Raw genomic sequence first — 22,198 nt, forward strand, 5'->3', positions numbered from 1 at the left:
AACAATTCAAGCATGAAGTAGACATATGGGGAATGTAAAGTCATCACAATTTTTGGGGGTATTACTATGTATTACAGAGGTAGAGAAACTGAAAATTTGAAATTTGCTAATTTTTCAAAATTTACGGTAAAAATTGTATTTTTTTATGCAAAAAAATTAACTTTTTTGACCCAATTTTAGCAGTGTCATGAAGTACAATATGTGACGAAAAAACAATCTCAGAACGGCCTGGGTAAGTCAAAGCGTTTTAAAGTTATGAGCACTTAAAGTGACACTGGTCAGATTTGCAAAAAATGGCCTGGTCCTTAAGGTGAAAATGAGCCCGGTCCTTAAGGTGAAAATGAGCCCGGTCCTTAAGGGGTTAAAATATATTTGAGTCAGACAATATATTGTAAATATATGTCACATATATAAATTATTTTGCTAAATATATTTGAAATATATTTCTCTTCCATATGGGTATAAAACCTTCCACACGACTTCTCCAACCGTCTGATGACTTCTACAATATTTGTTTCACAGCTTGTGAATCCGGGTGAAGATCTGAACAATATTAATCCTACAGAGACATATGTGAGGGGTGATGAGCAGAGTACAGAGGACATTCCTACAGATAACTGCCCAGGTGAGTAGTGACCACTAAGTAAAGCAGAGAGGTCTCTAAGATTCTACTCCTTCACTGGATGATACAATTTTATGTTACATTTTTAGGTTCTCTTTTCTGTCAGCTTTTTTCAGCGTTATATTCACAGATTCAGCTAAAATTCTAATTAAATATGGATGGAAATGTGACAGTGATATACAGTATGTATATGATACATATAGTCCATCCTCAGGAGAGGTCATTAATATCAGATCGGAGGCGGATTCAACTCCTGGCAGCCTTGTCGGTCAGATGTATGGAGAGGACACAGTGCTCTGCACGCTCTTAGGCCTCTTCCTGGCCATGCAATGTGACGTTCATCGGTCATATGGCCTAGGTACAGATTAGTCCCTTTCCAGTGAATGGTTCTGAGCTGCAATGCCAAGCATAGCTACTATTCAACAGACAGCGCTGTGCTTGGTAAGCTGTGAGGAGGCTTTGTATTAACTGGAGCTCCGGTGAACACTGAGGCTTCCTCAGACAGCTGATTAGTGGGGGTGCAGGGACCGGAGCAAAAAAGAGCAACAATTCTTTTTTTCAGACCCTCAGAGATTTTTTTGCCATGAGGTGCCATGTTGAACTTCCAGTGACCAGAATGAGAGAGTGTGAGCGAGTGTAAGAGTGGAACCTGTCTTCTTAAACCGCTCTAAGGTATTGGCCACCATGCTGCAGCTTGCAGTTGTTTATCTGGTACCCTATTGTTTCTTCTACTTCTACCTCTTTTTATATGTGCAAACTGATGCATTGCCATGTTGTCTTAAAGAGGACCTTTCATGTTTTTTTTTTAGTGTAGATAAATACCTTTCCTTGCGGAGTACCCACGCTGATGCTGCCACCCTGCCTGTTTTTTTCAAATATTGCTCCTACACCCCCCCTTCCTGTTCCCCCTGCAGTTTTCTCACTCAGCATTGGTACAGGGAGGAGGAGACACCACGGTTTCTTAACCGCCTCCGGACCGCCTAACGCAGGATCGCGTTCCGGAGGCGGCTGGTTCAGGCACAATCACGTATCTACACGTCATCTCGCGAGAGGCGAGATTTCCTGTGAACGCGCTCACACAGGCGCGCGCGTTCACAGGAACTGCAGGTAATCGAGTGGATCTGCAGCCTGCCAGCGGCGATCATTCGCTGGCAGGCTGTAGATCCGATTTTTTTAACCCCTTAAAGGTATATTAGACGCTGTTTTGATAACAGCGTCTAATATTCCTGCTATCTGGTCCTCTGGTGGTCCCTTTTAATTGGATCGACCACCAGAGGACACAGGCAGCTCTGTAAGGTGGGCAAAGGGGCCCAAATTCTAAAGAGCACCTTTAGGATTTCACAGGACATTTTTTACACATTTGAATTTCAAACTACTTCTCTCGCATTAGGGCCCTTAAAATGCTAGGGCAGTATAACTACCCCACAAGTGACCCCATTTTGGAAAGAAGACACCCCAAGGTATTATGTGATGGGCATAGTGAGTTCATGGAAGTTTTTATTTTTTGTCACAAGTTAATGGAATATGAGACTTTGTAAGGAAAAATAAAAATAAAAATCATAATTTTCCGCTAACTTGTGCCAAAATAAAAAAATTCTAGGAACTCGCCATGCCCCTCACAGAATACCTTGGGGTGTCTTCTTTCCAAAATGGGGTCACTTGTGGGGTATTTATACTGCCCTGGCATTTTAGGGGCCCTAATGCGTGAGAAGTAGTTTGAAATTCAAATGTGTAAAAAATGTCCTGTGAAATCCTAAAGGTGCTCTTTAGAATTTGGGCCCCTTTGCCCACCTAGGCTGCAAAAAAGTGTCACACATGTGGTATCGCCGTACTCAGGAGAAGTTGGGCAATGTGTTTTGGGGTGTATCTTTACATATACCCATGCTGGGTGAGATAAATATCTCTGTAAAAGTCAACTTTTCCCATTTTTTTATACAAAGTTGTCATTTTAGAGAGATATTTCTCTCACCCAGCATGGGTATATTTAAAAAGACACCCCAAAACACATTGCACAAGTTAGTGGAATATGAGACTTTGTAAGAAAAAAAAATAAAGAAAATAAATCATCATTTTCCACTAACTTGTGACAAAAAATAAAAAGTTATATGAACTCACTATGCCCATCAGCGAATACCTTAGGGTGTCTACTTTCCGAAATGGGGTTATTTGTGGGGTTTTTCTACTGTCTGGGCATTGTAGAACCTCAGGAAACATGACAGGTGCTCAGAAAGTCAGAGCTGCTTCAAAAAGCGGAAATTCACATTTTTGTACCATAGTTTGTAAACGCTATAACTTTTACCCAAACCAATACATATACACTTATTGCATTTTTTTTTATCAAAGACATGTAGAACATCAAATTTTGAGAAAAATTTATATAGAAATGTATTTTTTTTTAAAAAGAATTTACAACTGAAAGTGAAAAATGTAATTTTTTTTGCAAAATTTTTGGTAAATTTCGATTAATAACAAACAAAGTAAAAATGTCAGCAGCAATGAAATACCACCAAATGAAAGCTCTATTAGTGAGAAGAAAAGGAGGTAAAATTCATTTGGGTGGTAAGTTGTATGACCGAGCAATAAACCGTGAAAGTAGTGTAATGCAGAATTGTAAAAAGTGGTCTGGTCATTAAGGGTGTTTAAGCTAGGGGGGCTGAGGTGGTTAATGGGCGTCCCCTTCTCCCTGGCTGTGCCACGATCGAATCACAGCAGAGAGCATCACAGCCAGGGAGAAGGAGACGCCCATTGAGAAACCCTGGCGTCTCCTCCTCCCTGTACCGATGCACAGTATTAACATACTGAGCGGAAAAAATGCAGGGGGGCACAGTGGGGCGTAGAAGCAATGTTTGAAAAAAACAGTCAGAGTGGCAGCATCAGCAGGGGTACTCCCCAAGGAAAGGTATTTATCTACACAAAAAAAAAAACATGAAAGGTCCTCTTTAAAGCTGATGAGCTTTTGCAAGAGAAGCTACATAGATCCGTTGGTAATCTGCATCAGGCAGCAAGTCTCCTGCTGGATTTCTCTCCTCCATCTACAACTGGACAACGTGGTTGGTGACAATGGCAGGAACATTGTGGCTGCATTTCATTTGGGGAAATAACACATGTTCCCTGCATGGCACACATCATAAATTTATGGTGCATCAATTTTTGAAAAAGCAACGTGGCTTGCAGATGGCGTTGGTCATGTCCAGGGGACTGTCCAGCCATTCTTATGGAGCCAAAAAGGCCCTTCTGAACGTGAAGTGACAAAATGGTCTGCCTTTGTACAGTTTGAATTCTACCTTACATATGCTGAAGCGTTGCTATGAGCAGCGTAAAGAGATTATTGATTGAAAATGAAAAACATAAAAACAAAACCCTACACATTATTAACCATATTAATTATTACTGATTGGGGCCAACCTGGCGAACATCATTACTACCTGGGGCCACTATGGGGGACATTATGTATACTGCAGGGTTTGGTAATTAAATAAAAAAAGCTAATGAAAATCATCTAAATCATCCTCAAATAATGGCCGTTAAAAATGAATGCAAAACGTCCAGACGACTAAGAAAGGGATTCAAAAAGTGGTTGAAAAATGGCCATGAAAAATGTGTGTTCGTTTTTTATGGCCTTTTTTTCACGTGTGAATGTAGCCTTAAAGGAATTCTGTCACCCCTTTTTACCCTATAGAGATGCGGACATGCACAGCTAGATCAGCGCTAGCATGTCCGCAATATATTTGTCCCATATCTCTGTGTGGTTTTATTTAGGGGAAAAAATTATTTTATATATATGTAAATTAGCCTGGTAATGGGCTGTACTAACCTTTCTGGAGCCAAGCCACACCCCCTGTGAAGGAGCCCAGCACCGCCTGTAACCAGCATTCTCCTCCTTGCTCACGAAGTCAGATCGCCGTAATCTCGCGATGCGCGAGCTCGTGTATGCACAGTGCCTGCATAGTGTTTCTTCCTTGTGCTGGCATCAGCCTCATGGAAGGAACTACGTATGCGCGAACTTGCGCATTGCGAGATTACGGCGATCTGACTTTGTGAGCAAGGAGGAGATTGCTGGTTACAGGCGGTGCTGGGCTCCTTTACAGGGGGGTGTGGCTGGGCTCCAGAATGGTTAGTACAGCCCCTTGGGCTCCTTACCAGACTAATTTACATATATATATATATATATATATATATATATATAAAATCATTTTTTCCCCTAAATAAAACCACACAAAGATATGGGACAGGTATATTGCTGACATGCTAGCGCCGATCTAGCCGTGCATGTCCGCATCTCTATAGGGTAAAAAGAGGTGACAGAATCCCTTTAAGAGGTCATACAAAAAAACTGTCTCACCACTAAACACTGCTGCTGGGAAGAGCATGATGTGCTCGGTATTACTTTTTTAACTTTATTCACAGTATAGGAGCTTCACTGATGTAAAGGGGACACTAATGGACAGCACTACTGCAGGGGGCGCACAAAGGGGGCATATCTACTGTGTGGGGGCACTTAGGGAGCATACCTACTGTTTAGAGACCTCGAGGACATTCTACTGAGTGGGGGCACTTGGGGAGCATCAGTACTGTGAAGAGGGCACTAAAGGGGATTTCCACTGTGAAATGGACACTGAGGGGAGATAACTATTGTGTGGGGCACTAAGAGGGGATTCGTCGCCTCTTGTCCAGCGCTAGTAAATGTTTTATTTATATATCTTTTAAATTACTGATTGGGTGGGGGTTGCAGGGAAGTTGCTGAAGGTTGGAGCCAGCGTTATCTAGTTATGCCCCTCTGTCTACTATTAGATTGTGGTCTGTTTGGCGACCACTGTTTTAGTCAATTGATACTTGAATTTTGTGCCATGCCTTGTAATTTCTGTGGATTTTTTTTTATTGGAAAAGTTATAAAACTTCAATACAATTTTAATGTTATTCATCAATAATAAAATGTGTTTTATTCTTGGCAGATGACTGTACCAGGAACTCAGAGAAACATCTTTTATTTTCAGATTTTGAAGTAGATGATTGTGGTATCACACGAGATACATTTGAAGAGCATGCCAATAAGCAAGATATACCCTCATCCAATCAAAGCAACAATGCATCATTTGATTATTTTAAACAAGTCCGATCTTCTGATTCATCACAGACTGTAACACAGAATAAAAGTCACAGAAGAGGTGCTAAACATCAAACAGCTCATGTAAGAGGAAAAACATTTTCATGTTCAGAATGTGAAAAATGTTTTAGATTTAAATCAGCTCTTGTTGCACATCTGAGAATTCACACAGGGGAGAAGCCATTTTCATGTTCAGAATGTGGGAAATGTTTTAAGAACAAATCATATCTTGTTATACATCAGAGAATTCACACAGGGGAGAAGGCTTTTTCATGTTCAGAATGTGGGAAATGTTTTAACCATAAATCAGATCTTGATACACATCAGAGAGTTCACACAGGAGTGAAGCCATTTTCATGTTCAGAATGTGGGAAATGTTTTAAACGTAAATCAGATCTTGATACACATCAGAGAGTTCACACAGGAGAGAAGCCATTTTTATGTTCAGAATGTGGGAAATGTTTTAAGCAGAAATCCTATCTTGTTATACATCACAGATATCACACAGGAGAGAAGCCATTTTCATGTTCAGAATGTGGGAAATGTTTTAACCGTAAATCAGATCTTGATACACATCAGAGAGTTCACACAGGAGAGAGACCATTTTCATGTTCAGAATGTGGGAAATGTTTTAAGCAGAAATCCTATCTTGTTACACATCAGAGAAATCACACAGGAGAGAAGCCATTTTCATGTTCAGAATGTGGGAAATGTTTTAAGCAGAAATTCTATCTTGTGATACATCAGAGAAATCACACAGGAGAGAAGCCATTTTCATGTTCAGAATGTGGGAAATGTTTTAACTGTAAATCAAAACTTGTTATGCATCAGAGAAATCACACAGGAGAGAAGCCATTTTCATGTTCAGAATGTGGGAAATGTTTTAACCAGAAATCAGATCTTGATACACATCAGAGAGTTCACACAGGAGAGAATCCATTTTCATGTTCAGAATGTGATATGTGTTTGTAACCATAAATCATCTCTTGTTAGACATCAAAAAACCCACATATAAGAGAAGCCATCTTCATGTTTAAATTGTAGATTTAAATGTGAATGGGCACTCGTATAAGGAGGTATAGGACACAATTTATTAATAAAATTGACACTAAAAATACAAATACAATTTAAGCATAAAAATATTCTGTTGGAAAAAATGGAGAACAATCAATCCTGATTTTTGGCCGCGGCTGGCGGTCCAATCGTCCACAATATAATGTCTGGTAGCAAATCCTGATTACAGGAAAGGGGTAACTGAAACGGCCAGCCTCCGCCCAATCAGGTGACGGTTCTCTACAATTAGGTACATAAACATAAAATAGTCAACACATTTGGCTAAGCAAGATAAAATACTGTATTTGGTCCTATATATAAACAAATGCACGGTAAGTGCTGAATTGTCACTGGGTATTCAATAGGTTTGGTTTATATCCAGGAATAATATTCCACATGTGTAGCAGTCTCTGTAGAAAATATGTACTTCCTTTTGTATCTACAATGTTGTTACAATTATAGCAGAGTTCGGTCTTTGAGTGCAACTCTAAATACCTTTCCTCCTGGTATCTTGACGATATAGCTTCACAAGTTTTGACCCACTATGTGGGCTTACCTTTGCCGGCGTACCTCTGCTCGCTGGGTGGGTTCACACTCCGCAATGTGTGCCGGCGTCCCGGCTCTGGAGTTAGCCGCGTCCCACGACAATACATAGGGAGAACGAAACGCACCTTGAAGGTCAGGATAGCAGAACACCTGAATAATATCACTAAAGGTTATGATAAACACTCGCTGTCCAGACACTTCAAGGATGCACACAACCAAGACCCAAGGGGCCTCTCCTTCATGGCACTGGAGAAGGTTGAAAAGCATTGGCCGGGAGGAAATCAAATTGAAAGACTATCGCGGGCAGAATCGAGAAAAATCTATGAATTCGGTAGCATGCTACCAAGAGGCCTAAATGCCGAATTAGAGATATTCGGCTTCATATAGACATGGGTGGTCTGTGTGGGTGTCGATGGAGAGTTGCAAGTTTGGCTGTTTTCCAGCACTGCAACTCTCCCTCTGCCCCACATAGGCCACTCCTTTTCTTTCTTCCCCTTATAAGTTAAGGAGAAAATACATATGAAAGTTAGTATTTGAAGTGGACCTTTATGAATTTTAATAATCTAGGAACCCCAAGAATAGTGTTAGAAAATAAAACGCAGGTAATTTTTAAAAAAACGCAACAAAATCGCATATGCGTTTTTTCCTGCAAATGAATTTGTGAATACTTGCTAATAAAGGGAGAATACCCCTTTAATATAAAATCTGTGAAAATCTGCATTTATTTATTTATTTTAATTAGAATTTTTATATAGTGATATTGTATGGTTTTAAAAATGATAACAAATACTTTTAACAATAAGTGAAGAAAAAAGAGCCTATATATGGGAAAATGGGAAGATTTATAAAAAACTACTCTGAAATAATGATAAACACACCACTACTATAAGTACAGAAGAAAGATTAAGACAAAAGACAACTCTGCAGAAAAAAACGCAACATAAACGCAAATAAAAGATGAAACAGAAAAGCCAGATTCAGATCGGTCTTTGAAATACAACTAAAATCCAGATCGGCCTTTGAAACAGACCGACAATGAGTATAAATTAAGACCGTTGAAAGATTTGGGGTATGCCACTGAGGAAGGGGACAGCGTCTCCCCGAAACGCGTCTGGCGGAATACCCTGGATCAAACACTCCATCATCTACAAACAATAGTGCACTATAAAGGAAAAAGAATTTCTCCGCTTTGCAAGAATAAAGACTCTAAGACGTCATTAACCTGCGCCAGAGAGGTACGGAATCCTCACATTGTGTCATACCCTGCAGTCAGCTGAGAGACACGTGGGACGCGGCTAACTCCAGAGCCGGGACGCCGGCACACATTGCGGAGTGTGAACCCACCCAGCGAGCAGAGGTACGCCGGCAAAGGTAAGCCCACATAGTGGGTCAAAACTTGTGAAGCTATATCGTCAAGATACCAGGAGGAAAGGTATTTAGAGTTGCACTCAAAGACCGAACTCTGCTATAATTGTAACAACATTGTAGATACAAAAGGAAGTACATATTTTCTACAGAGACTGCTACACATGTGGAATATTATTCCTGGATATAAACCAAACCTATTGAATACCCAGTGACAATTCAGCACTTACCGTGCATTTGTTTATATATAGGACCAAATACAGTATTTTATCTTGCTTAGCCAAATGTGTTGACTATTTTATGTTTATGTACCTAATTGTAGAGAACCGTCACCTGATTGGGCGGAGGCTGGCCGTTTCAGTTACCCCTTTCCTGTAATCAGGATTTGCTACCAGACATTATATTGTGGACGATTGGACCGCCAGCCGCGGCCAAAAATCAGGATTGATTGTTCTCCATTATTTCCAACAGAATATTTTTATGCTTAAATTGTATTTGTATTTTTAGTGTCAATTTTATTAATAAATTGTGTCCTATACCTCCTTATACGAGTGCCCAATCACATTTAAATCTACAATTTAACCATTTTTTAAGGGGTGATCGCAAATTTTGTTTGGTGCACCTACCCTGAGGGTAACAGAGGTGAGCGGATCTCTTGAATTTTTTCATCTTCATGTTTAGCCTGTTAGTAACCTCCCGTATATGTTTTTATGGTGATCACTAACTGGCTTCATTCCTTCAGATACTACTTTTTACAGGGAGATAAAACAGTGCCTTGATTTCAGTTACCAGAGGTAGCTGGGGGTTTTGGAGCGACGATTGGGACCGCTGTGAGAGCTCGCCAAACACACATAGACTCCTGTATTAAATAAATATTGGTAATCAAAGGACAGATCCAGTTAAAAGTGAAGCTAAGGTTTTTTGTTTGTTTTTATACATCTCCTCTAAACACAAATGTTTGGTGAGAGAAAAAAAAAGAACTATTTTTCTAGGTACCACCCTGCCTGTGATTGGTATGGGGACCCTCCATTCCTGTAAAACTGCAAATACAGGGGCCTATATGTGAAAGTATAAAAATAGAGCTGGATTTCCACAAGAGCTGGTGTCCAAACATGTGGAAAAAGGGGCGTCATTCACACTTGTAAATGTCAAGTTATTTGCAGTCAAGTGGAATGACAGAAAGGATGTAACATAGTTTATAAGGCTGAAAAAGACATCTGTCCATCGGCCTATTATCCTGCAAGTTCATCCAGAGGAAGGGGGGGGGGGGAAACTGTGAGGTAGAAGCCAATTTTCCCCACTTTAGGGGGACAAATGTTGTTCCCGACTCCAATCAGGCAATCGGAATAACTCCCTGGATCAACGACCCCTCTCTAGTAGCTATAGCCTGTAATATTATTACACTCCAGAAATACATCCAGGCCCCTCTTGAACTCTTTTAGTGAACTCACCATCACCACCTCCTCAGGAAGAGAGTTCCATTGTCTCACCGCTCTTACCGTAAAGAATCCTCTTCTATGTTTGTGTACAAACCTTTTTTCCTCCAGATGCAGTGGATGTCCCCTGGTCACAGTCACAGTCCTGGGGATAAATAGATGATGGGAGAGATCTCTGTACTAACCCCTGATATATTTATTCATAGTTATTAGATCTCCCCTGAGTCGTCTTTTTTTCTAAAGTGAATAACCCTAATTTTGATAATCTTTCAGGGTACTGTAGTCCACCCATTCCAGTTATTACTTTAGTTTCCCTCCTCTGAACCCTCTTCAGCTCTGCTATGTCTGCCTTGTTTACAGGAGCTCAGAACTGTACACAGTACTCAATGTGTGGTCTGACTACTGGCTTGTAAAGTGGCCGGACTATGTTCTCATCATGGGCATCTATGCCCCTTTTTATGCCACCCATGATCTTATTGCCCTTGGCAGCAGCTGCCTGACACTAGTTGCTACAGCTTAGTTTGCTGTTCACTAAAATTCCTAGGTCCTTTTCCATGTCAGTGTTACCCAGTGTTTTACCATTTAGTATGTACTGGTGACTTGCATTCTTCCTTCCCATGTGCATAACCTTACATTTGTCAGTGTTAAAACTCATCTGCCACTTATATGCCTAAGCCTCCAATCTATTCAGATCCCTCTGTAACAGTATATTGTCTTCTTCAGTGTCAATTACTTTACACAGTTTAGTGTCATCTGCAAAAATTATTTTACTGTGCAAGCCTTCTACAAGATCATTAATAAATATATTGAAGAGAATAGGGCCCAATACTGACCCCTGTGGTACCCCACTAGTGACAGTGAACCAATCTGAGTGTGTACCGTTAATAACCACCCTCTGTTTTCTATCACTGAGCCAGGTATTTACCCACATGCAGACATTTTCTCCCAGTCCAAGCATTCTCATTTTATATACCAACCTTTTATGTGGTACAGTGTCCAGATATACGACATCCATTAATTCGCCGCGGTCAAGTCTAGAACTTACCTCCTCATAGAAACTGATTACAGTAAATTAGTTTGACATGTCCTATCCCTTATGAAGCCATGCTGATATGGCGTTCGTTATTTGAATATTTTCATTGAGGCACTCCAAGATAGCATCTCTTGGAAAACCTTCTTCTAATCACAGCAAGACCTCAGCACACGTCTTATCAGTGGCTTTTGTGGGTGCACGTCACCTCAGACTCCTTCCACCCAAGGTGTCTATAAATAACTTATATCAATAGTTTGGAGACAACACACCAAAGAGGGCATATAGCTCCAATTCAACATTTATTCTACCAGTGGTACAATCTCAGAGTTACATTTATTGCTTATTGCGACGTTTCGGGCTCAATTTGGTGCCTTTTATCAAACTGAGAATTGAAGCTATATGCCGCCTTTGGTGTGCTGTCTTAGAAAACCTTCTAACAGTTCAAACCTTCAATAGTTTTTAGGATACGGTGGTGTATGCCATCTGGTCCCAGCAATTTGTCTATTTTAATCTTTTTAACATGCCGCTGTACTTCTTTGTGGGTCAGACAGGGCACTTTTAATGGGGATTTATACTTTTTTCCATTTATATAATAGAAGAAAATTTTAGGGTAATGCAATTTTCTGAAGGCAACAGATAATTGCATTAGGCTTGTCAGTAAAAGCAAAAAAAGGAAGAGACCACTGTGGTACTCAGCAGAAGTGGCCAAAATCATTAAAAACAAAAAGATAGCATTTATTAATTATAAAAAAAAAAAAAAAAAAACAGGATGATGGGCAAATTTATAAGATTAGGCAGCGAGAGGCCAAACAAGTTATAGGAGCTTCTAAAGCACAGGCAGAAGAGAAATTAGCTCAGTCAGTGAAAAAAGGCGATAAGACATTCTTCAGATACATAAATGAAAAAAGGAAAGTAAAACAAGGAATTACCAAATTTAAAAACAAAAGAAGGAAGGTATATGGAAGAAGATAAAAAACTAGCTGACTGCCTCAATGAATACTTCTGTTCAGTTTTTACAAAGGAAAAGGACCTCAGTTAGGAAAGAAGACTAATGAATCTTTTGATGCATGTGTCTTTACAGAGGAAGAGGTTCTAAGTCAGCTGTCTATAATTAAAGGGTTTCTATCACTTCATATGACATAATTAGCTGGCAGACACTAGCGATCTGCTAGTGTCTGCTCTGGCCAACCATCCTACTATAATCACTTGTGGGGCAGCGGTTTAGCTAAAAAACTAACTTTTATAAATATGCTAATGAGCCTCTAGGTGCTATGTGGGCGTCATTAGCACCTAGAGGCTCCGTCTACCTTCATACACAGAGGCCGCCCAGCACGTCCCTCCAGCCCGCCCATGTCCTCCTCCGTGTGACGCAGCGGCCGAATTCTCGCGCATGCGCCGTGCGCGGCTGTATTCGGCGCATTAGAGATGTCTGAGCTCGGAGCGGTCAGACATTCAATGCGCATGCGCGGCTGTATTCGGCGCATGCGCATTGAATGTCTGACCGCTCCGAGCTCAGACATCTCTAATGCGCCGAATACAGCCGCGCACGGCGCATGCGCGAGAATTCGGCCGCTGCGTCACACGGAGGAGGACATGGGCGGGCTGGAGGGACGTGCTGGGCGGCCGCTGTGTATGAAGGTAGACGGAGCCTCTAGGTGCTAATGACGCCCACATAGCACCTAGAGGCTCATTAGCATATTTATAAAAGTTAGTTTTTTAGCTAAACCGCTGCCCCACAAGTGATTATAGTAGGATGGTTGGCCAGAGCAGACACTAGCAGATCGCTAGTGTCTGCCAGCTAATTATGTCATATGAAGTGATAGAAACCCTTTAATACAAATAAGTCACAGGGGCCTGATGGGATACACCCAAAGCTATTAAAAGAGCTCAGCGGCGAACTAGCAAAACCATTAACAGATTTATTTAACCAATCACTGGCAACAGGAGTCGTCCCAGAAGATTGGAAATTGGCAAATGTTGTGCCTATTCACAAGAAAGGTAGTAGGGAGGAATCGGGCAACTATAGGCCAGTAAGCCTGACATCAATAGCGGTGAAATTAATGGAAACCATACTTAGGGAGAGGATTGTGGAACATCTAAAATCCCATGGATTTACTTCAGGGAGATCATGTCAAACTAATCTTATTAATTTTTTTTGATTGGGTGACTAAAATAATAGATGGCGGAGGTGCAGTAGACATTGCTTATCTAGACTTTAGTAAGGCTTTTGATACTGTCCCACATAGAAGGCTTATCAATAAATTGCAGTCTTTGTGCGTGGACTCCCATATTGTTGAATGGATTAGGCAGTGGCTGAGGGACAGACAACAGAGGGTTGTAGTCAATGGAGTATATTCGGACCATGGTCTTGTTACCAGTGGGGTACCTCAGGGATCTGTTCTGGGACCCATATTGTTTAATATCTCTATCAGCGAAATTGCAGAAGGCCTCGATGGTAAGGTGTGTCTTTTTGCTGATGACACACAGATTTGTTACAGGGTTGATGTTCCTAGAGGGATACACCAAATGGAAAAGGATTTAGGAAAACTAGAGGAATGGTCAAAAATCTGGCAACTAAAATTTAATGTTGATAAGTGCAAGATAATGCACCTGGGGCGTAAAAACCCAAGAGCAGAATATAAAATCAGTGATACAGTCCTAACCTCAGTATCTGAGGAAACTGATTTAGGGGTCATTATTTCAGAAGACTTAAAGGTTGGCAGACAATGTCATAGAGCAGCAGGAAATGCTAGCAGAATGCTTGGGTGTATAGGGAGAGGCATTACCAGTAGACAGAGGGAGGTGCTCATGCCGCTCTACAGAGCACTAGTGAGACCTCATTTGGAGTATTGTGCGCAGTACTGGAGACCATATCTCCAGAAGGATATTGATACTTTGGAGAGAGTTCAGAGAAGAGCTACTAAACTGGTACATGGATTGCAGGATAAAACTTACCAGGAAAGATTAAAGGACCTTAACATGTATAGCTTGGGAGAAAGACGAGACAGAGGGGATATGATAGAAACTTTTAAATACATAAAGGGAATCAACAAGGTAAAAGAGGAGAGAATATTTAAAAGAAGAAAAACTGCTACAAGAGGACATAGTTTTAAATTAGAGGGGCAAAGGTTTAAAAGTAATATCAGGAAGTATTACTTTACTGAGAGAGTAGTGGATGCATGGAATGACCTTCCTGCAGAAGTTTTACTCTTTGGCAATGAATCTCTCTTGTTTGGCTGCTTTTATTTGTCTACATATTCAATTTTTTTCCTTGTAGTTTTTTAATGCTTCCTCACTACCCTCCTATTTTAGTGATTTTAAATGCTTTCTTTTTGTCATTTATTGCTTTCTTTACATTTCTATTTATCTACTTTGTTTTTTTTTCTTGTTCCTTAACCTTTTATTCCCATAAGGCATGCATGGCCAACCCTCGGCTCTCCAGCTGTTGTAAAACTACAACTCCCACCATGCCCTGCTGTAGGCTGATAGCTGTAGGTAGCCTGGGCATGCTGAGATTTGTAGTTTTGCAACAGCTGGAAAACTTCAGGTTGGCCATCCCTGCCATAAGGTATGTACCTTTTCACAATTTAGATTTTAGGATGCTTTTAAAAATATCCCAATTTGTGGCTGTATTTTTAATTTTGAGGACTTTGTCCCAGTTAGTTAGGCCTATGGCCTCTCTTAGTTGGCTAAATTTTGCTAACGACCTCATTATGATTTGCCGCCTCGTCTATTTTGTTTAGTAGTAGATTTTCTGTGGACTCTGGTATATTAGGTAGCTTAGGCTACTTTCACACTCGCTTTTAGGCTTTCTGTTTGTGAGATCCGTCATGGGTGACTGAAACGTATCAGTTTTGCCCTAATGCATTCTGAATGGAAAAGATTTCACTCAGAATGCATCAGTTTTCCTCCGTTCAGTCACCATTCCACTCTGGAGGCTGCTTGCAGCATTTTGGTGTCCGTCTGACGAAACTGAGCCAAACGGATCCGTCCTGGAAAACAATGCAAGTCAATGAGGACGGATCAGTTTTCTTTGACACAATCTGGCACAATATAAAACTGATCCGTTCCCAATTGATTTTCCATGGTGTTCAAGACGGATCCGTCTTGGCTATGTTAAAGATAATACAAACGGATCCGTTCAGAACGGATGCAGATGGTTGTATTATCTGAACGGAAGCGTTTTTGCAGATCCATGGCGGATCCACACAAAATGCGAGTGTGAAAGTAGCCTTAGAATAAACTCCTATTAGTATTTTCTTATTGTTTTTTCTCCATGTATTTCTAACCATATGTTCATGTCCCTCACTTATATCTTCTCGGACTATGGGCTTTAGACAGGACTTTACATAAAGGCAGACCCCTCCCCCTCTCCGGTTTTGACGATCCTTTCTAAACAGACTGTAACCCTGTACGTTAACCGCCCAGTCATAGCTATCATCCAGCCATGTCTCAGCTATTCCCACTATGTCATAGTCCTCCTCACACATCACTAATTCCAGTTCCCCAGTTTTATTAGTCAGGCTTCTGGCATTAGTATACATACAATTAAGAGGTTTATGTATATTTTTTACCCTACACCTTTCCTTCTGAACAGCTCTACTCCCTCCTTCCATTCCTCCCCCAGTTCTATTACCTTGCCCCCAGTCTCTCTGCACTTTCTTCCCCTCCTATAATGTAATTACCCCGCCCCAGTCTCTAGTTTAAACACTCCTCCAACCTTCTAGCTATCTTCTCCCCCCAAACAGCTGCTCCTTCTCCATTGAGGGACAGCCCATGCCTTTCTTGTGTGGCTCGTGGTACAGGTAGTGTTTTGGAAAACACTGCGTTTGAGGTCCTTGCCCTAAGCTTGTGACCTAAAGTCCTAAAATAATTTTTAAGGACGCTCCACCTACCTCTAACTGAGCATGGGACAGCACAGGGGTAGTAATAGAGAGAGAGGCTACCACTGATGAGAGTAAGTCTGTCTGCGTGACACATCGTGAATCTATGGGAGTAGTGTATCTTTCAACCATACCTGGTGAAGCACAAAACCAGGGCCTGATATAAAAGGATAACAATCTGCCTATTCCAGCCCCGGTCTGTTCTACACCTATAAGTATTTGTAACATTAAAAAAAACTGTCATCTGTGGTCTTACTGGGCACATTTCATCAGTAATGTGCAAGTTCTCCCAAAAAGTGACCCAGGCTAGGATTGCCTATTTACATAGAAGCCATTACTCGCCCTCCTAGAGAAATATCCTTTTAATCTGCACATCCTGACCAAAATGTACCTGTAGATAAATCCAACACTTGGGGTCCCCGCCACCGCTGTATTTGTAGAAGTCATGTGGTTCGCTCATCTCGCATGAATTTACCACTGGGGAATCCTTGATTATTTTTTATTGTATGTCCCACCATTAGTGGCGTTGCTAGAGGGGGGCGAGAGGGGGCAATCGCCCCCCCATGTTGTTCTTTGCCCCCCCGGTTGCCCCCACGCTGATTCCCCCAGGTGAATACTATCTAATGAGCGCTTCCATTATGGAAGCGCTCATTAGTACCGAAGGACCAGGAAGTGGTGAACGCTCTGTACTCACCACTTCCTGGTCCTCGGCTGTCGGCTGTCGGCTGTGCAGGGCTGCGCACAGCGTGAGGACGCTCTGTGACCTCACGCTGTGCGCGCCAGTTTAGAGCACAGTCGACTGAGGAGGGAGAAAATTGCAGGCGGCGTCCGTCCAGGAGCAGGAGAGGTAAGTGTTTTTTTTATTTTATTAAAAATGTGGCTGCTGGGGGCATAATGGGGTCTAATTGGAGGCATATGGGGGCTAATTGGAGGCATATGGGGCTATGGGGGCTAATTGGAGGCATATGGGGCTAATAGGAGGCATATGGGGGCTAATTGGAGGCATATGGGGGCTAATTGGAGGCATATGGGGGCTAATAGGAGGCATATGGGGGCTAATAGGAGGCATATGGGGGCTAATTGGAGGCATATGGGGGCTAATTGGAGGCATATGGGGGCTAATAGGAGGCATATGGGGGCTAATAGGAGGTATATGGGGGGGCTAATTGGAGGCCTATGGGGGCTTATTGAAGGCATATGGGGGCTAATTAGAGGTCTATGGGGGCTAATTAGAGGCCTATGGGGCTAATTGGAGGCCTATGGGGGCTAATTGGAGGCCTATGGGGGCTAATTGGAGGCCTATGGGGGCTAATTGGAGGCCTATGGGGGCTAATTGGAGGCATATGGGGGCTAATAGGGGGCTAATTGGAGGCATATGGGGGCTAATTATGCATAATGGGGGCTAATTAGAGACACAATAGGGGCTAATTAGACTATTAGAGGCATATGGGGGCTAATGAGGCATATGGGCGCTAATTAGGCATATGGAGGCTAATAAGAGGCATAATGGCTTATAATGGTGGCTAATGAGGCATAATGGGGGCTAATAAGAGAAATAATAGGGGCTAATGAGGCATAAGGGCTGATATGAGAGGCATAATGAGGGCTAATGAGAAGCATAATGTGTCTTCCACAGATCCACCATAACAGTGCACCTGCGGAAGCAAGCAGAGGACGGCACAGCAGACGACTGAATAGCTTCTTTTGTAAGTAAATTGTTTTATTATAAATGTATCGCTGCAGACCGCAATTCTCTCGTATTTTGTAACATTATTTATATATACTTATTTTGTTTTTGCCCCCCATTTTTGACTGTGGTATCTTTGTGCCCCCCCTATATATTGTTCCTAGAGTCGCCACTGCCCACCATCTCTGGATTGTTTAGTTTTATAATTGAAGATGACATGATATAAAATATATTTATTGGATATGTTACATTTTGTGACCATTCTGAGTTAAGAATTTGTGTGTTAACCCTTGCTACATCTGTACTTCTAGAAGTAATAACGATAGTTCGGATGGGGGGGGGGGGGTAGTGATCCTTTACTGTTTCTATGGATGGTTTTGGACGCTGCCCCTTAATATATTCTGTCGGTGATTGCTTGTTTTGTGCACATAGTGGTTTCTACATTGCCAGGCAGGGCCGTTATGCCGCACAAGCTTCACTTGCCACATGTGGATGCCTCAGTTATAAAGAAAATTGCAAAATAAAAATGCGTAAATGTCCCACCTGCCAAAATGTGTTTTGTGATTTATTTTGATACTTTTAAAATACAAGTGAGAATAAAGTAGAAACACAGTCCACACCGGCCGAAATCGTCAGCATAGTCGGCCTTTTCACATGAAACAAATTTTTTTTTTTAAATGACCAAAACAGGAAACTAATATTAAACATTTATTTTGGTGTCAATTTCCATATTTAAAGAATAAGCAGCTGAAATAAAACAGCTTTTTCCTCCAAATAAAACTTAAAGAGATTTTAAAAAAATCTCTAAAAACATAGTAATAAAGAACCCCCTATGTGACATGTATAAACAATAGCAAAAATTTGGTGGGTTGCACAAGCAGTAAAAATGATGCTTGGACCATTAAACCACCCCATGCTGTAAATGACCATAATGCGTATGTCATTAAAGGGGTTTTCCAGTAATGGGATCTCGATGGCCTGTTGTCACAATAGGCCATCAGTATCAGATTGGTGGGGGGTCTGACACCTGGCACCCCCCACCAATCAGCTGGTCTACAGTAGCTCTGGCACCAGAACTCCACAGATCCATCCTGTGCCTTAGACAGAGGTGGTGACCAATCTCTTCAGTTGAAGCAGCTCCGACATAACCGGATCCATCCACTACACCATGTTGGAAAAGTTTTTGAAATTCATATCATTTTAAGGGATAACAAAGTCATTTCTGTAAAGACTGTTGACTTGGGTAATAAAGCACAACTGCAGAGAACATCTGGGTAAACAGTTTATAGAACATCCTGCCTCATCATCCTGTCATATTCTATAGAAACCTCCTGTTATATGTTCTATGCAAAGTATCGACTAACCTGCCTAGTTATAGAGATTATTATTATGTAGCTTAAGCCAGTTTCACACTAGCGTTAGTTTTCCGGTATTGAGTTCCGTCATAGGGGCTCAATGCCGGAAAAAAGCGCTTCAGTTTTGTCCCCATTCATTGTAAATGGGGACAAAACTGAACTGAAGGAAACGGAATGCTCCAAAATGTATTCCGTTCCCTTCCCAGACCGGAGATAAAACCGCAGCGTCCTGCGGTTTTCTTTCCTTTCTGGGTTGCGGAGCAAAATGGATCCGTCACGACCCCCAATGCAAGTCAATGGGGACTGATCACAATCTGCCACAATAGAAAACGGATCCGTTTTGGCAAAGTTAAATAAATGTTAAAGATAATACAACCGGATCCGTTAATAACAGATGCAGACGGTTGTATTATCTGTAATGGAAACGTTTTTGCTGAACCCTGCCGGATCCAGAAACGCAATGATTACAGTTGCGGTCTGATTAGACACTGGGTCTTGCCACAAGAGGGCATAAAAGCGCTTCCCAAACTGATCTATAGAAAGGTTCTCAGAGGCTACTTTTGGGTAGTGTACCTTTTGGTGAGTTATCGGTGACTGCTAGACATGCCTCTACGATATACCCAGTTGATAGACTTTCAGAGGAGATACATCATTGGACTAAGAGAAGCAGGATGGTCATTTTGACGAGTTGCCAGCCATCTAGGCTGGTCTGACCTAGCTGTTAGGAGGTGGTGGGAGCAGTGGCTACATAAAGGGCTCTGGACAACCAAGACCGACTACTAGCAGAGAGGATTGTTTGATCCACTGATAAGCATAAGCAGCTCCCACAATTTTGTTGTCCACCATCCAGATACAGTCGGCTCCTTCAGTACACACCAGTTTCTGCCCAAACTACTTCCGCGATCTTAGGAAAAGGACATTTGGTGTCACGGAGCCCATTTTGTGTCCTGCCATTGCCAGCCATCGTCACCTTTGTTTGCAGTGATGTCATGAATCCTAGACTGGAACAGACTATCATCTTTAGTTTTTAGGATCCCACAACGGTCACGCTAGAGCAGAGATGGCAAACCTTTTACAGAATGAGTGCCGAAACTGTAACCCAAAACCCACATATTTATCGCAAAGTGCCAACACGGCAATTTAACGTGAATACTACAGTCCAATATACCTTCCATGTACTTTATCACTTAGGCTACTTTCACACTGGCGTCTCTGGGTCCGCTTGTGAGATCCGTTTCAGGGCTCTTACAAGCGGCCCAAAATGGATCAGTTCAGCTCCAATGCATTCTGAATGGATAAGGATCCGTTCAGAATGCATCAATTTGGCTCCGTTGCACCTCTATTCCGTTCTGGAGGCGGACACCAAAACGCTGCTTGCAGCGTTCTGATGTCCGCCTGACGATGAGAGCCAAACTGATCCGTCCTGACTAACAATGTAAGTCAATGGGGATGGGGATGGATACGTTTTCACTGACACAATATGGTGCAATTGAAAACGTTTAGACTTTTTTTAAAAAGAAGCGTTTGCATTATCGGTGTGGATCCGTCTGTGCAGATACAAGATGGATCCGTACCGAACGCAGGTGTGAAAGTAGCCTTAGTGCAGTCTCTGGCACGAGTATGGAGGCTGTGGGGGATGCAACACACTGCTCCAACTGCTGATGTGATGATCTGGGGAGGCATCGCATGTGACAGTCACCCTAGTAGTGACATGAGGGGCATGTCACTATATATATATATATATATATATATATATATATATATATATATATACATATATACACTGCTCAAAAAAATAAAGGGAACACAAAAATAACACATCCTAGATCTGAATTAATGAAATATTCTTCTGAAATACTTTGTTCTTTACATAGTTGAATGTGCTGACAACAAAATCACACAAAAATAAAAAAATGGAAATCTAATTTTTCAACCCATGGAGGTCTGGATTTGGAGTCACACTCAAAATTAAAGTGGAAAAACACACTACAGGCTGATCCAACTTTGATGTAATGTCCTTAAAACAAGTCAAAATGAGGCTCAGTAGTGTGTGTGGCCTCCACATGCCTGTATGACCTCCCTACAACGCCTGTGCATGCTCCTGATGAGGTGGCGGACGGTCTCCTGAGGGATCTCCCCCCAGACCTGGACTAAAGCATCTTCCAACTCCTGGACAGTCTGTGGTGCAACGTGACGTTGGTGGATAGAGCGAGACATGATGTCCCAGATGTGCTCAATTGGATTCAGGTCTGGGGAACGGGCGGGCCAGTCCATAGCATCAATGCCTTCGTCTTGCAGGAACTGCTGACACACTCCAGCCACATGAGGTCTAGCATTGTCTTGCATTAGGAGGAACCCAGGGCCAACCGCACCAGCATATGGTCTCATCTCGGTACCTAATGGCAGTCAGGCTACCTCTGGCGAGCACATGGAGGGCTGTGCGGCCCTCCAAAGAAATGCCACCCCACACCATTACTGACCCAATGCCAAACCGGTCATGCTGGAGGATGTTGCAGGCAGCAGAACGTTCTCCACGGCGTCTCCAGACTCTGTCACGTCTGTCACATGTGCTCAGTGTGAACCTGCTTTCATCTGTGAAGAGCACAGGGCGCCAGTGGCGAATTTGCCAATCTTGGTGTTCTCTGGCAAATGCCAAACGTCCTGCACGGTGTTGGGCTGTAAGCACAACCCCCCCTGTGGACATCGGGCCCTCATATCACCCTCATGGAGTCTGTTTCTGACCGTTTGAGCAGACACATGCACATTTGTGGCCTGCTGGAGGTCATTTTGCAGGGCTCTGGCAGTGCTCCTCCTGTTCCTCCTTGCAAGAAGGCGGAGGTAGCGGTCCTGCTGCTGGGTTGTTGCCCTCCTACGGCCTCCTCCACGTCTCCTGATGTACTGGCCTGTCTCCTGGTAGCGCCTCCATGCTCTGGACACTACGCTGACAGACACAGCAAACCTTCTTGCCACAGCTCGCATTGATGTGCCATCCTGGATAAGCTGCACTACCTGAGCCACTTGTGTGGGTTGTAGACTCCGTCTCATGCTACCACTAGAGTGAAAGCACCGCCAGCATTTAAAAGTGACCAAAACATCAGCCAGGAAGCATAGGAA

The 22,198-nt window shown here is 42.3% G+C and overlaps 1 protein-coding gene and 1 pseudogene across 1 annotated transcript in view; one reads left to right on the forward strand and one right to left on the reverse strand.

Annotated features, from left to right (window-relative positions):
* LOC121003519 overlaps positions 1 to 22,198 on the forward strand; it is an 869,303-nt pseudogene that overhangs the window by 494,301 nt on the left and 352,804 nt on the right.
* LOC121003546 (zinc finger protein 22-like) overlaps positions 1 to 22,198 on the reverse strand; it is a 717,821-nt gene that overhangs the window by 149,933 nt on the left and 545,690 nt on the right. The window lies entirely within an intron of this gene.

This window comes from Bufo bufo, chromosome 6 (assembly GCF_905171765.1).
Source record: "Bufo bufo chromosome 6, aBufBuf1.1, whole genome shotgun sequence".
In the NCBI taxonomy this organism is placed as follows: Eukaryota; Metazoa; Chordata; class Amphibia; order Anura; family Bufonidae; genus Bufo; species Bufo bufo.